General features: G+C 40.0%; 1 pseudogene across 1 annotated transcript; it reads left to right on the top strand.

Annotated features, from left to right (window-relative positions):
• The first annotated feature begins 2,121 nt into the window (after nt 1-2,121).
• On the top strand, nt 2,122-13,396 carry LOC148133561 (phospholipase A2 inhibitor beta pseudogene; annotated as a pseudogene). The gene is made up of 2 exons (XR_015746809.1): nt 2,122-2,226; nt 11,162-13,396. The product of XR_015746809.1 is annotated as a phospholipase A2 inhibitor beta pseudogene (transcript).
• Nucleotides 13,397-14,019: the final 623 nt, after the last annotated feature.

Here is a 14,019-nt window from a genome sequence, read left to right as displayed (position 1 = left end):
CTTTTTCTCTTTCTCTGCATAAACCCCCACCCTATAACCTAAAATGTGTTCGGCTGCAAGTCCATGATACAATCTCCTTGGAGAACGGGAAGATCTGCCAGGGCTAAGCAACCAGGGAATATCCTCCCAAGGTGAAGCCCAAAACCGAGATAAGACACTGAAACACAGAAAACAATGTCATGCTCACCCTCAAACTTGTGGTTTAGAATATGGAGAATAAGGGGTGTGTGGGGAGGGCTTCTTAGGCATGGCGTGTTGTGTGTAGGGGTATAAAATGTATTGTTTGAATATGGAAGCTTGCTCTTCTTGGACCCAACTCCACTTGGGAAGGGACTCGAAGGCCCGTTTGCAAATGCTTATTTTCTTTCATAAACCTTTGAATGGTGAACCAGACCCGTTCCTGTCTTGTGAGTATTGAATAATTCAGTTTGTACGTCTCACGTGTATCAGATCCGTGTATCTGCCATTCTTCAGTGGAAGGAGAAGGGTGGGTGTTGATACAAGTAATCCTTTTTGATGTAACCTGAATGTCTTCATTCTTGTATTGAATCTGTATAACTTGCACGTTGTTAGGAATATAAGTCACCTAACAGGTATTTGGGTTAGACATATATAAACCAGGATAAACATTTTCATACTATGTCTTTAAGAGATTGCAAAAACTGCAATTGGGTGTGGTTTTTCAAAGGGCCATAAGATGGAGCCAGAAACCTGGATTGTTTTAGTCTTAGTCTCAGAAGAGAGTGTGTCTGAGTGTATCTCTGTTTCCTTCTGTTGGAAAATATTGCCGTTCCTCCATTTCTTCTAATTGACTGATATTCCTGGATTTAATATAACTCTGATACTGAACTGTTTTTGACACTGGACTTTGATATTTGGATTATCCCTGGATTGAAAAAACTGACAGATTTACCTGTGAATGACTTTTGGACTGCTTATTTTGGACTTTGCTTAAACCTTTCTGGAAGTAAATACCTACATTTACTGTACAGTGTATCTGTGTGCTCTGTGTGTATTATTCCAACTCTACTCTCTATACGTCTCCCTGTATGCGCTCATTCTCCTAACGGGGAATTACCTCAACACACGTGATAGTGTAGGAAGTTAGCACCCACCCCTCTCCTAGAAAAAAATGAAATATCCTAGGAAATATTTAAAAAGGCAGAATATTTCCCCTAAAAAGAGTAGAAATCCAGAAGCAGAAACACACCTCAGAAGCAGAAGCTCAACCCCACCTTTGTTAATGGGTGGGCCATGAAGGCCTGGTCCAGAGTATTTTACATAACAAAGATCTCCAGGTAGAGCTAGAATAGGAATTGCCCAAAGCCCTTTTCATTACATCATCATCCAGCAAGGCTCAATCAAACCTTGAACTCAGTACAGCCTACAGGGGTGGTGGCTAACCTTTTTGGGCACCTGTGGAAAAAGAATTGTGTGCGCGCTTGCACGCTCGCACTTGTGTGTCAGCACCCAGAAGGCAATGCGCACACACCCCCATGGCCCCTAGGCATGCGCATACAATCCCCACCCACCTATCTACCACCTTACCTGCACTGCGCCTCTTGGCTGATTTTCAGCAGGTTTGAGGCCTTTTTGTGCCTCCCAAAGGCTTCAGGAAGGCTTCTGCAGGCTTCCGCAGGCCAAAAACTAGCCCCGTTTCATCACTTCCTGTTTTCCTGAAAATACTGGAAATGACACCCACTCATGGATCTTTTTTGGGGGGGCAGGAATGAGAAACTATGCATCTCTTCAATGAATTCCCTGCCTAAGCAGGGGGTTGGACTAGAAGACCTCCAAGGTCCCTTCCAACTCTGTTCTTCTACTCTATTCTAGATTATTTTTTTCTTTTTTCTTTCAAGGGAGATGTGGAAACCTGACTAAAGCCCCAGCCTTGGTGTTTTTTTTCTTTTTCCCCTTGTTCCAGGCCGCTTTTCCCCAAAAAAACATAAGGGAAATATTTCTCAACCCAAAATTCAGGCAAATGTTCTCTCTCTTTTGGGGGGCAGGGAAACAGATTTTCAACATCTGGGGGGCCTTTGAACCAAGTTTAGCCAAGTTTGTTTCTCAACGTGATGCAATCAAGGCAGGGGAAATTTTTTTGGGTATTGTTTCCGGGAAGGTATTTGAGAGCAGAACCTTCCTGCTTTTGGTATACAGGATAAGAGATTTCCTGCTGAACACAGCGTCCAAAAGGCTGGCAGGGTTGAGGTTTGGACAGAGTTCCAGGTAAGTGCAGAGGCCGTGGTACACTTAGGGTTGGATTTTTATTTATTTATTTTTGCACAATCTGAGTGTTGGTTCATTTGGAAAGAAAGGGAAAATGGCAAAGGGGAGGGTGCGAATCATAGCAAGGGGGGGTGGGATCCTGTCTGCCAAAGGCAGTTTTCAGTCTGCTTCTGCGAAATTTCTAGTCTTTGAGGTTCTCTAATGAAGAATCAGAGAAAGAAATAAAAGGGAGGGAGGAGGGAGAAGGGGAAGGGGAAGGAAAGGGAGAAGGAAGGAAAAGAGAGAGGGAGGGAGAAAGAAAGGGGAAAAAAGAGAAAGAAAGAAAGCAGGGAGGGAGAGAAGGAAGGAAAGAAGGAAAGAAAAGAGGGAGGGAAAGAAAGAGAAAGAAAGGAGGAGATAGAGAAAGAAAGAAAGAAGGAAGGGGAAGGGAAGGGAGAAGGAAGGAAAGAAGGAAGAAAAGATGGAGGGAAGGAGAAAGGGAGAAAGAAAAGAAAGAAAGAAAGAAAGAAAGAAAGAAAGAAAGAAAGAAAGAAAGAAAGAAAGAAAGAAAGAAAGAAAGAAAGAAAGAAAGAAAGTCAGTCAGTCAGTCTATGGAGATTCTCTGTCATCCAGGTCATAGTTGTCCCAAAGGTGCTTTTATTTTTTTTTTAAAGGCAACTGGAATTCCTTGAATTTTGTTTCTTTAAGAACATTTTGCTTCTCATCTAAGAAGCTTCTTCGGTTCCATTCTGAAGAAACTTCTTGGGTGAGAAGGAAAATGTTTTCCAAGATTAAAAAAAAAACAAGAAAGTCCAGTTTCCATTTGGAAAAAGATCTTTAGGAGAGAGAGAAAGAGAGAGAAAACAAGGGTGGGAAGGGAAGGAGGGAGGGAGGAAAAAAGGAAAGAAAGAAAAGAGAGAGAGAGAAAGAAAGAGAAAGAAAAAAAGGAAGAAAGAAAAAGAGAGTCAGAGAGAGAGGGAGAGAAAGAAAAGAAAAAGAAAAGAAAGAAATGGAGAAAGAAAGAAATGAAGAAACAGAAAGGGAGGAGTTAGTTAACACTTCCCCAGCCGCAACCTACGCTGACCTCCTTCTTCCCTTTATCAAGTTTGCAGATAACCTTAAAGTCAGGAGGGGAAGCAGCTATTTTAGGAGAGCTTTTCACTGGATTTTGCAAGAGGTGGACAAGGGCGAAACAGAACAGAAAGAAATCTCAGTTCTGCACCTGGAAGAGGGAGGCAGAAGGAGAGGAGGGGGAGAGAGGGGCTTGGAGGAAAGTGGCAAGGAGGAAAGCCCTCCAAGGCGGTCCAGACCAGGAAAGCAAGACTGAGGACACCCCGCCTTTATCTCACAGTTACAATAAGAGAGACTTGCACGATTGAAAAGGCCCTTTACGCCCCACAGAAGTACAGCCTTGTCCCGAGGTATTTTCTCCATCCAAGTTCCTGCTTTGGACTCCAAGTTTCCTCACCCAAACTGATGGGTAGGGTGAGGCACTTCCTGCTGTCTCTCTCTCAGCTGCATTTTCACAGCCCATGAGAGAGAGAAAACTGGCCCTTATTAAATTAAATTAAATTAAATTAAGTCAAGTCAAGTCAAGTCAAGTCAAGTCAAAAGTCAAGTCAAGTCAAGTCAAGTCAAGTCAAGTCAAGTCAAGCCAAGCCAAGCCAAGCTATGTTACGTTACGTTAGGGTTAGGTTACGTTAGGTTAGGTTAGGTTTAGTTTATTGTCAATTGCACCTCATACAATGAAATTAAATATCATCTTCCATGTACATTATGACCATGAAAATAAACCCAAACACCACATCCTTCCCATACTATACCATGGAATTGAAAACTCCTGAGATTGCATTAATAGTGCACTATATACAGTAGAATTCAGCAGAGCTGCTGTCCTGGGATAGAAGCTGTTTTTCAGCCTATTTGTTCTTGTTTTTATTATCCGGCACCGTCTGCCAGATGGTAATAGTTTAAAAAATTTTTTAAAAAAAGCTCCCAAGGTGATTATCTAAGGCACTTGAGGAATACACTGCTTTCCTCCACTCCGTTTCTTTCTTTTTTCTTTTTAAACAAATTTTTATTAATTTTAAAGAAAAACAAATCATCATTAACCATTACATACTTGAACCTTTTTCCATTATAAATTTTACAAGTCAAACAAAACCTTATTTTATACAATATAATTCTATTTTAAACCATTTCCATATGAGCATACAACTACCTCTTATCCAGTTTCTCTTTAGTTCTCTTTACTCTTATTCAATTTCACTATTATTATTTCATCTATTTCTTTCTGACTTGGTTACCATTATTCTCATTCTATATTTCTGCAAGGTTTTATTAATTCTCCCAAAAACATAAACACACAACACACAAACATATAAAAAATCTTTTAGGAAAGTAACTTGGCCCCAGGTACCTCTCTCTACATGGACTTCAATTATATTCATGCTCATCTTACATGTCATTACCTATTTTATTTACCATTCTATGTCTTCTATATTAGCTTCTCCACACATTTCACTCTTCTTAATTCTATCTTATTTAATCCATCTTAATTTGAGTCATTATATTTGTATCTTTTGTCCATTCTTTATTATCCCTTTGTCTCATTCCTTATAATAAAAAAAAGAGTTTCTCCTGAAATCACTAATCAGAGTATGATGCCTTTCTATCTTCCCCCTAAATTAATTAGATTAACATTTAAAATAACACCTAATACCCAATCTGATTCTGCTTGGTACATTCTGTCTACTAATTTTTTTTTTAATAAAAGAAAAATAATAAATCCAAAATGATTAAATACATAGTTAAATAATAGATCTAAATATTGAATCTTATAACATTCCCATTGCCTTTTCCAAAGACAAATGCTACAATAATAATTTTATAATAACATCAATACCATAGTCATATTAAACTCTTTAATTAAAACTCAATATTCTAAACATTCCTGTTAGTGTTTGGGGATTAACCCCTAGCAGAGTATTGCAGCAGTAGTCAAGCCAGGCAGCCAAACGAGAGTGGAAGGGCCCCAGAGTATACACACACTGAACACAAACACTGTTTGTAGTTTAAATAGTTTTTAATCCATTTAGAGTTTAAAGCATTGTCATTCAGTCCATTAAGTCATTCACAGTATTTCCATCCAGTAAGACTCACTAGTATAGTCCAAGTTAAGAGTCCTTGCAATATCTTTATCAGCCGATAAAGATATCTTCCTCCTCCAGGTGCCTCTCTCCAGAGGAACAAACGCTGGATATTCAGCAAGAAGTTCAAACAGTAGAACAGTAGAATTACGCAGTAAATCAGCAAACAGTAGCAAACAAGAACAGTTCAGTCACAGGCACTCACAGTCAGTAATCACAGTTAGTCACAGTAAGACACAGTTAGTCGCAGTAAGCTTTCCAGCTTCTAATGCTTCCTTATATTGTAACTTCTAACCGCACCCTTAATCGGCTAATTGCCTGCAGCATTGTGCTTAAAGTGATAAGCACTTAAACCATGATATCTAAGTTTTATATATTTATTCACCCAAACCATATTTGGTATCAATGTTATACCTAACATACTCCCCTTTTGGGTGAAATAAATATATAATACCTTTACAATCTAACCCCATATTTTTCACAACTCTCCTGGTGCTTACTGGCACCTTGGGCTTTAGTAAAATTATCAGCTAAATTGTCCTCCGACATACAGTACTCTAGCTGAATCATCTTATTTCTTACAGATTGTCTCACGTTTAGGTATCTTAGATCTGTATGCTTGCTCCTTGTTTTTACTGCAATATTTGTGGCCATTTGAATTGCTGCCTGATTATCTTCATGTATAATTATAGGATAATCCACAGTTATACCTATATCAATCAACATTTGTTTATACATTATTAATTCTGTACATAACAGTGATAAACAGGAGAATTCTGCCTCCATAGTAGACAAACTTATATGCTGTTGTCTTATTGACTTCCAGCCTATTAACGTCTTACCCAGCATTATGGCTGTTCCTGAAGTCGACTTTCTAGTGTCTCTTTCTGATGCAAAGTTAGCATCTGCATAAGCACTCAGGATTAGATCACCCTTTGGTTCTAAATACAATGAATAATTCATTGTCTTTTTAAGATATCTTAATATCCTCTTAGCTGCAATCCAGTGTCTTTCACATGGTGCAGAATTGAATCTAGCCAACTGATTCACGCAGTACGAAATATCTGGTCTAGACCAATTACTAATATAATTCAAACTACCAATTAAAGATTGATAAATCACCTTATCAAACTCCGGGCTTTGTTCATCAGTGTTGCTAAACTCCTGACTCATTGGAGTCTTAGCTGGCTTACAAAGCTCCATCTTGTAATCTTTTAGCAATTTGCTTATCTTATCTTCCTGAGATATCTTAAAACCTTTCCGTGTTTTTTTTATATTCAAACCGAGATACTTCTTTATCTCCCCTAATTGCTTGATCTTTATTCTCTTTCCTAATGATGCTATTATTTTATTTGCTTCATCATTAGTTTCAGTTATCAATGCAATGTCATCTGTGAATAGTAATAATAATGATACTTTCCCATTTGTCTCCCTCTTAAACAAACATGGATCGGCTAAACCAGCTTTAAATCCTATATTGTCTAGTTCCTTTACAATATACTGGTTCCATTCATAGCCTGATTGTTTAAGACCATAGAGGCTTTTCTTTAACAACCAACAATCATTATTATTCTTATTTTCACTTTTAATACCAACAGGTTTTTTCATGTAAATAGTATGTTTTAATGGGGCGTGCAAGTAAGCAGTTTCCACATCTAGATGGTTAACTATATAGTTTTTACTAGCTGCCCACACTAAAGCTGCCCTCAAGGTTGCTGCCTTAAGACTAGGTGCAAACACCTCATCATAGTCATTAGCATTCTGCCTAAAACCTTGGGCTACTAACCTTGCCTTATGGATTAAATTACCATCTTTGTCTGTTTTTACCTTAAAAATCCATTTGCAGCCAATGGATTTCTTACCTACAGGTAATTTGGCATTATCATACACTTTCATATCTCTTAATGAATTCAGTTCCTTATTCATTGCTGCATACCATCTTTCTTTTTCCTTAGTAGGATACTTTTTAATTTCTTCAACAGAATTAGGAACTTGATTAATCTGGCACACTGTGTTAGCCTGGTACCTATCAGGCGGTCTAGATATACGTGTAGTTCTTCTGGGAATTACAGGGCTTACAGGAGGACTTTGTTGAACTACTACCTGTTCATCTTCCTCATCCTGTTCAGCTATTGAATCTGTTTCTTCCTTTATGGGCACTATTTCATCCTGTATTTGTCTCTTTACTTTATTTTTAAAGTTACAGGGATAACTAATGGGATTTCTATAGGATTCAATAATTACCTCTTTATTGGCATCCTGTTCTAATTTCTCCCATCCTTCATGTTCTAGAAATTGGGCCCTAGCACTACATAACACTTTAGATGTGCCTTTCTCCCAAAATCTATATGCCCTATGGTTTGCCTGATAACCAACGAAGAAAAATCTTTTAGCTCTATGTTGCCCTTTTTTTCTGAGTTGTGCAGGAATATGCACCCATGCTGGTGCACCAAATGTGTGCAGGTAACTTAGGTCAGGTTTCCTGCCATGCCACCTGGTAAATGGTATTTCACCTGTTGTTGTATTAACAACGTTGTTCAATATGTTATTAGCACACATTGTAGCCTCCCCCCACAAAGAATCAGGTAACTCAGAATCATTTAACATTGTTCTAACCATTGCCTGTAGTGTTTGGCCTCTTCTTTCAATAAAAGCGTTATGTTCTGGCCTGTATGGAGCAGACTTCTTATGCTCTATTCCAGCTACCTTAAGTCTGTTCTGGAATTTGTTATTAATAAATTCCATGCCATTATCTGTCACCAGGGTTATCAGTTGTCGTTTAGACTTTCTTTCAGCAAACTTAATCCAATTGAAAAAATGTTGATATGTTTCAGTTTTGCTTTTCATTAAATAGCAAAACCCATATCTAGAATAATGGTCCATAATGCTCAGTATATATCTAGCACCCCCATAATGGGTTTCTTTGGACCTATGATGTCTGCAAATACCACTTCTAAAGGTTCTTTTGTTTTGAAACCATTTAGCCTATTTGCAGGCAATACTTTGCTCTTATCTTCACAGCAAACATTACAACGCAAATATTTATCACAAGGTTTTAACCTTATTCCTTCAGATAACTCAACTGTACGTTTTAGCATTTTAAAATTTACATGCCCCAAACGCCTATGCAATAAATGGATACATTCATTATGAGGCTTAATATTATTAAATACAGTTTGTGCCTCCCCTTTCTTACTATTATCTAAGACATATAATGTTCCATTTAAAGCTGCAGTTACCATTTTGTTATCTTTTTCAATTATGCAATTATTATCCTTAAAAGTAATTACATAACCTAATTTATCTAATACCCTTACTGAAAGCAAATTAAACTTTAGTTGCGGTACATACAACATTTTTATATCCTGGTTTATGCACGGACAATGTGCAAAACCTTCACCTTTCGCTTTAAGATTCCAGCTGTTAGCAAGAGATATATGTTGAGAGCTTGTAGACATTTTTATAAATTTTGTCTTATCTCTTGTGATGCAGTGGGATGCGCCACTGTCAACCACCCATATATCATTCTTCACATCAGAGTTGCTAAACGTGGCTAGTTCAAATGCTTTCTTTGGCTTTTTTATATTCTGGCTTTTTCTCTTTTTGCAGAATCTTGCCAAATGTCCTCTGCCTCCACAATTAAAACACTTTTTAATTGTGTATGCCGTCGAAGATAAATTCTCTTCTTCCGGGTGCTGTAATTTGCTTTGCTGGTTTCTTTCAAGCTTTGAAGATAATTTCTCTTCTTTCTTATCTTCTCTCAGCTCGTCACGCTCACGCCTTCTTCTGGCTTCTTCTAGTAGCCTGCCTGTAATCTCGGTTAATGAGAGGCTTTCTTTTGGCAATACCTCTAACGAAGTCACATAGTCATCATAGCTTTGATCTAATGAAGATAATATTATGTAGACTTGTTGCAGTTCATTAAATATAAGCTCTTTTTCTTGCAATTCTTGAAAAATGCTCTTCATACAGTTTAAATGAACTAACATATCTCCATTCCTCTGAAGATGCGTCAAAAGCTTCCGTGTAAGATTTATATGTGCTCCTACACTGTCCCGAACATAAATCTTCCTGAGGTTCTCCCAGCAGTTTGCAGCATTTTCTTCTCCACGAATATGAACAAGCTGCTGATCACAGAGAGTCAGTCCTATGATGCATAAAGCCTGCTCATTCTTTAGTTTAAAGTCTTGTAACTTTTCGTTATCATCATCATCAGCAGGATCCCAGCTACTCACATCTGGTGGGTTTGCTATAATGTCCCACAAACCTTCTCTACGTAGAAGTAAACTACATTTCATTGACCATGAAACATAGTTTGTTCCATCCAGCCTGGATATCATGGACAGTTGTGACAAATTTACTTGTGCCATTACTCTTCAGATATTTTGACTATTTTAAACTAATTAAAACAGTTTGTTTTTACAGTAATGTGCAACTCACACCAACTCTCTCTGCTATATCCTGGTTAGTTAGACTATGCTGCTGGGCCCATAACCAATGTTAGTGTTTGGGGATTAACCCCTAGCAGAGTATTGCAGCAGTAGTCAAGCCAGGCAGCCAAACGAGAGTGGAAGGGCCCCAGAGTATACACACACTGAACACAAACACTGTTTGTAGTTTAAATAGTTTTTAGTCCATTTAGAGTTTAAAGCATTGTCATTCAGTCCATTAAGTCATTCACAGTATTTCCATCCAGTAAGACTCACTAGTATAGTCCAAGTTAAGAGTCCTTGCAATATCTTTATCAGCCGATAAAGATATCTTCTCCTCCTCCGGTGCCTCTCTCCAGAGGAACAAACGCTGGATATTCAGCAAGAAGTTCAAACAGTGGGAACAGTAGAATTACGCAGTAAATCAGCAAACAGTAGCAAACAAGAACAGTTCAGTCACAGGCACTCACAGTCAGTAATCACAGTTAGTCACAGTAAGACACAGTTAGTCGCAGTAAGCTTTCCAGCTTCTAATGCTTCCTTATATTGTAACTTCTAACCGCACCCTTAATCGGCTAATTGCCTGCAGCATTGTGCTTAAAGTGATAAGCACTTAAACCATGATATCTAAGTTTTATATATTTATTCACCCAAACCATATTTGGTATCAATGTTATACCTAACAATTCCCTTTAATATTTTATTAAATTTTAAAATCAATCATTACTAAACATTTCAACATTTTAATCTCTTATTAACTCTTAAACCATTCTAATTTTCTATTTCTAATACAAATGCTACAATACCATCTTATGTACCTTGCAAAATCTTTTTTAAAGAAATTATACTTTACCCTTTGTCCCTAAAAAAGATTCCTCTTTTCCCATCTGATTTCAAAACTTTGTGGCTTTTGTCCACCTTTTCCCTTTCTTTCTTCTCCCACCAGACCTTTCTACCCCCCCTTCTCCTAGCCTCTGCCTTACTGGCTTCCCTTCTCTGTTGTGTTCCTTTTTTCTTTTGTTTACTATCATTATATTGATTTTGCACCTTATTTTTCTCTTTCTTGTTTTTTTAAATCTTAAGTCCTTCATTTTCCTTCCTTTCTTTCTTCCTTCTTTCTTAGTTAAATTTTGAAATTCATTAAAGATGGCTTCTTCTTCTTCTGCTTCTTCTTCTTCTTCTTCTTCTTCTTCTTCTTCTTCTTCTTCTTCTTCTTCTTCTTCTTCTTCTTCTTCTTCTTCTTCTTCTTCTTCTTCTTCTTCTTCTTCTTCTACTTCTTCTTCTTCTTCTGCTGCCTCCATCCGTTTCTGATGGCAACTAAAATGACCAAAGGAATTTTATTTTTTTTAAGTTGACACTCTCCCTGCTTCTCCACAGGATGAAGTCTTCGGTTCCAGCTCTTCTGATCATCTGCCTTGTGGTGTCCTTCAACAGCTACACCCAGCAGGTTCCTTATTGCCCGCCCCACCCTGCTCCAGAAAATATCACTGAGTTTGTCTGCAACTCCCCATCTCTCCATGAATTTCCCGCCGGCTTCCCTGTACGAACCAAAATGATCTCCGTTGAGTTCACCCAGGTCTCCAGCCTTGGCGTGGAAGCCCTCCAAGATCTCCCAAACCTCCAAGAACTTCACCTCTCCAACAACAGGCTGGAGACCCTTCCCAGTGGCCTCTTCCGTAACCTCCCAGAACTGCACACCCTGGATCTGTCCACCAATCTCCTGGAAGATCTACCCCCAGAGATCTTCACCAATGCGACGAACCTGACGCTTTTATCCCTCAGTGGAAACCGACTGGCTGAGCTGCGGGCATCCTGGTTCGAAATCCTGAAGGAACTTAAGATCCTGAGCCTTGACCAAAACCAGCTGAAGGAGGTCCCCATTTCCTGTTTCTCCAAGCTGAAGAAGTTGACCTTTCTAGATCTCTCCTCCAATCGCCTCCGTCGTCTCTCTCCAGACATGTTCAGCGGCCTAGAAAATTTGGAGAGGTTGATCCTGGAAAACAACCCAATCCGATGCGTTGCCCCGAGATCCTTCCATTGGGGACCCAGGCTGAGCGTGATCTCCCTGAGGAACTGCAGCCTGACCGACATCACCATTGGGGAATTTCAGCTGTTGGACCAACTGGTGCTGTTGGATCTCTCCGCCAACGAGCTCACCAGGCTGGATCCTCCGGCCGGCATCCTGTCTGCCAATCTCAGCCTGGATCTTGCAGGAAATCCTTGGGCGTGTGACTGCCGCCTGGACAATCTTCTAACCTGGGTCAAGGAGCACAAGATCCATTTATTTTCCAAGCGGGAAATTGTCTGCGCTTTCCCCAAGAATTTCAAAGGCGAAGAGGCAACCTCACTTAGTCGATCCCAAATTTGTCCCTGATAAACCTTCGGAATGGATCCTTTTCTTTCCACCCTGCTTCGCGAACAGCGAGATTTCCCGGTTTGGGCACCCTTTCCAGTTGAATTGGATTTCAACTCCCAGAAATCTCAGCAGTGGCCATGCTGCCTGGGGAATTCTGGGAGTTGAAGTCCACATAGCTGGATTTAAAGGAGAAGAGCCAGAACAGGATTGGGGGGAAAAAATAGGGAAATACTGATTTTAGGGAAGAAATAGCTGCTCGGGAAGAGATGCTCAAAAAACCCAACAATATAGGCAGTCCTTCACTTACAACCGTTCAGTTAGTGACTTTTTGAAGTATTAAGAGTCCTGAAGAAAGTGACCGATGAGTGGATCAGAATCAGAATAGAGCTGCAGGGAACCTTGGAGGTCTTCTAGTCCAACCCCCCTGCTCAAGCAAGAGACCCCCTGCCATTTCAGACAAGTGACTGTCCAGTCTCTTCTTGAAAACTGATGGAGCACCCACAACTTCTGGTGGCAAGCTGTTCCACTGATTAATTGTTCCCTGTTAGAAAGTTTCTCCTTAATTCCAGGTAGCTTCTCTCCTTGATTAGTTTCCATCCTTATTTGCTTCTTGTCCTGCCTTCAGGTGCTTTGGAAAACAAGTTGACCCTCCTCTTCTTTGGGGCAGCCCCTCAAATATTGGAAGACGGATATCACGTCACCCCCTAGTGCCTCTCAGAGTTGACCGTTTTGCTGTTACTATTATTATTAGTGTAGGGTGCTGTTACATTAGCCAGGAGTCTGCAATGCTACTTGAAGCGTAGTACTTTTGCCTGCAAATCTACTAGCTCTGTTATGGTACTTGCTCACACACCTCCCAAGGTGCACCACAGGAGAGCGAGCGAGCTTTGCAACAGAAAGAAAGACAAGCAGCTTTTCCTGCAGCATTAGCCAAGCCCTTTCCCCTCCCCCGCCCCCATAACCACCTCACAAATGGGCATCGCAAACGGGAAGGTTCAAAGCCGGCAGGAATCTGACTGCCCGCACAAAGCACCAACTCATATCCCCGTCCGAGTGGTAACCTATTTGTCTATTGACGGTATATATGCTTTTGAGCTGCTAGGTGGGCAGAAGCTGAGGCAAGTTCGGGAGCTCATCCTGCTACGCAGTGCTAGGGCTCGAACCACTGGAGCAGAGACCAACTCCAGCATCCTTAAGCCACTGAGCCAATGTACTTCTCTGCTTCGCTGTTGAATAAACCTTATTTCCACTTCAAACAGTTGTCCTGTTCTTCTTGAAACCCTGCGTGGAATGACCCAGAATTTTCTTTTAGTAATTTGGCAACCACACAGGGACGCCAAGTCTAATCTGGATGATACCCGTGTTTCCCCAAAAATAAGACCCAACCAGAAAATAAACCCTAGCATGATTTTTCAGGATGCTCATAATATAAGTCCCAGTTAAGATACATGCTAGACACATGCATTTGGTATCGTATTTTCCCCAAAAGAAGACCTAACCAGAAAATAAGCCCTGATGTGTCTTTTGGAGCAAAAATCCATAAGACCCGATCTTATTTTCAGAGAAACACAGTAGATCTGGTCTGGGCAATCTCACCCAGTCAACACCAACACCATTTGTCTGGAGGGTGCTGCCTTGGACTCTGCCTGTTTCAGCACAGGTAATAAAGGAAGTTTTGGGTTGGGCCAAACCCTTGCTTGAGCCAGAGCCTCACCATCATACTCCCGTAAGTGCCTCACAACTTTTGTAAATGAATCTTCTGCACAATATACAAGAGCTCCACCCAAGGGGATAGCATCCCACAGAAGTTGGGTTTGACCGAATACAATTCTGGTCAAGTAAAACCAGGTGTCAACTTTAAAATGGATCAAGCCTCCCG

Source organism: Notechis scutatus, chromosome 1 (genome assembly GCF_049901735.1).
Source record: "Notechis scutatus isolate UNSWTSFEM ecotype Mainland chromosome 1, rNotScu1.2, whole genome shotgun sequence".
NCBI lineage: Eukaryota > Metazoa > Chordata > Lepidosauria > Squamata > Elapidae > Notechis > Notechis scutatus.
The sequence above is the reverse complement of the archived record's forward strand: the minus strand, read 5'-3'. Positions and strand labels throughout refer to the sequence as shown.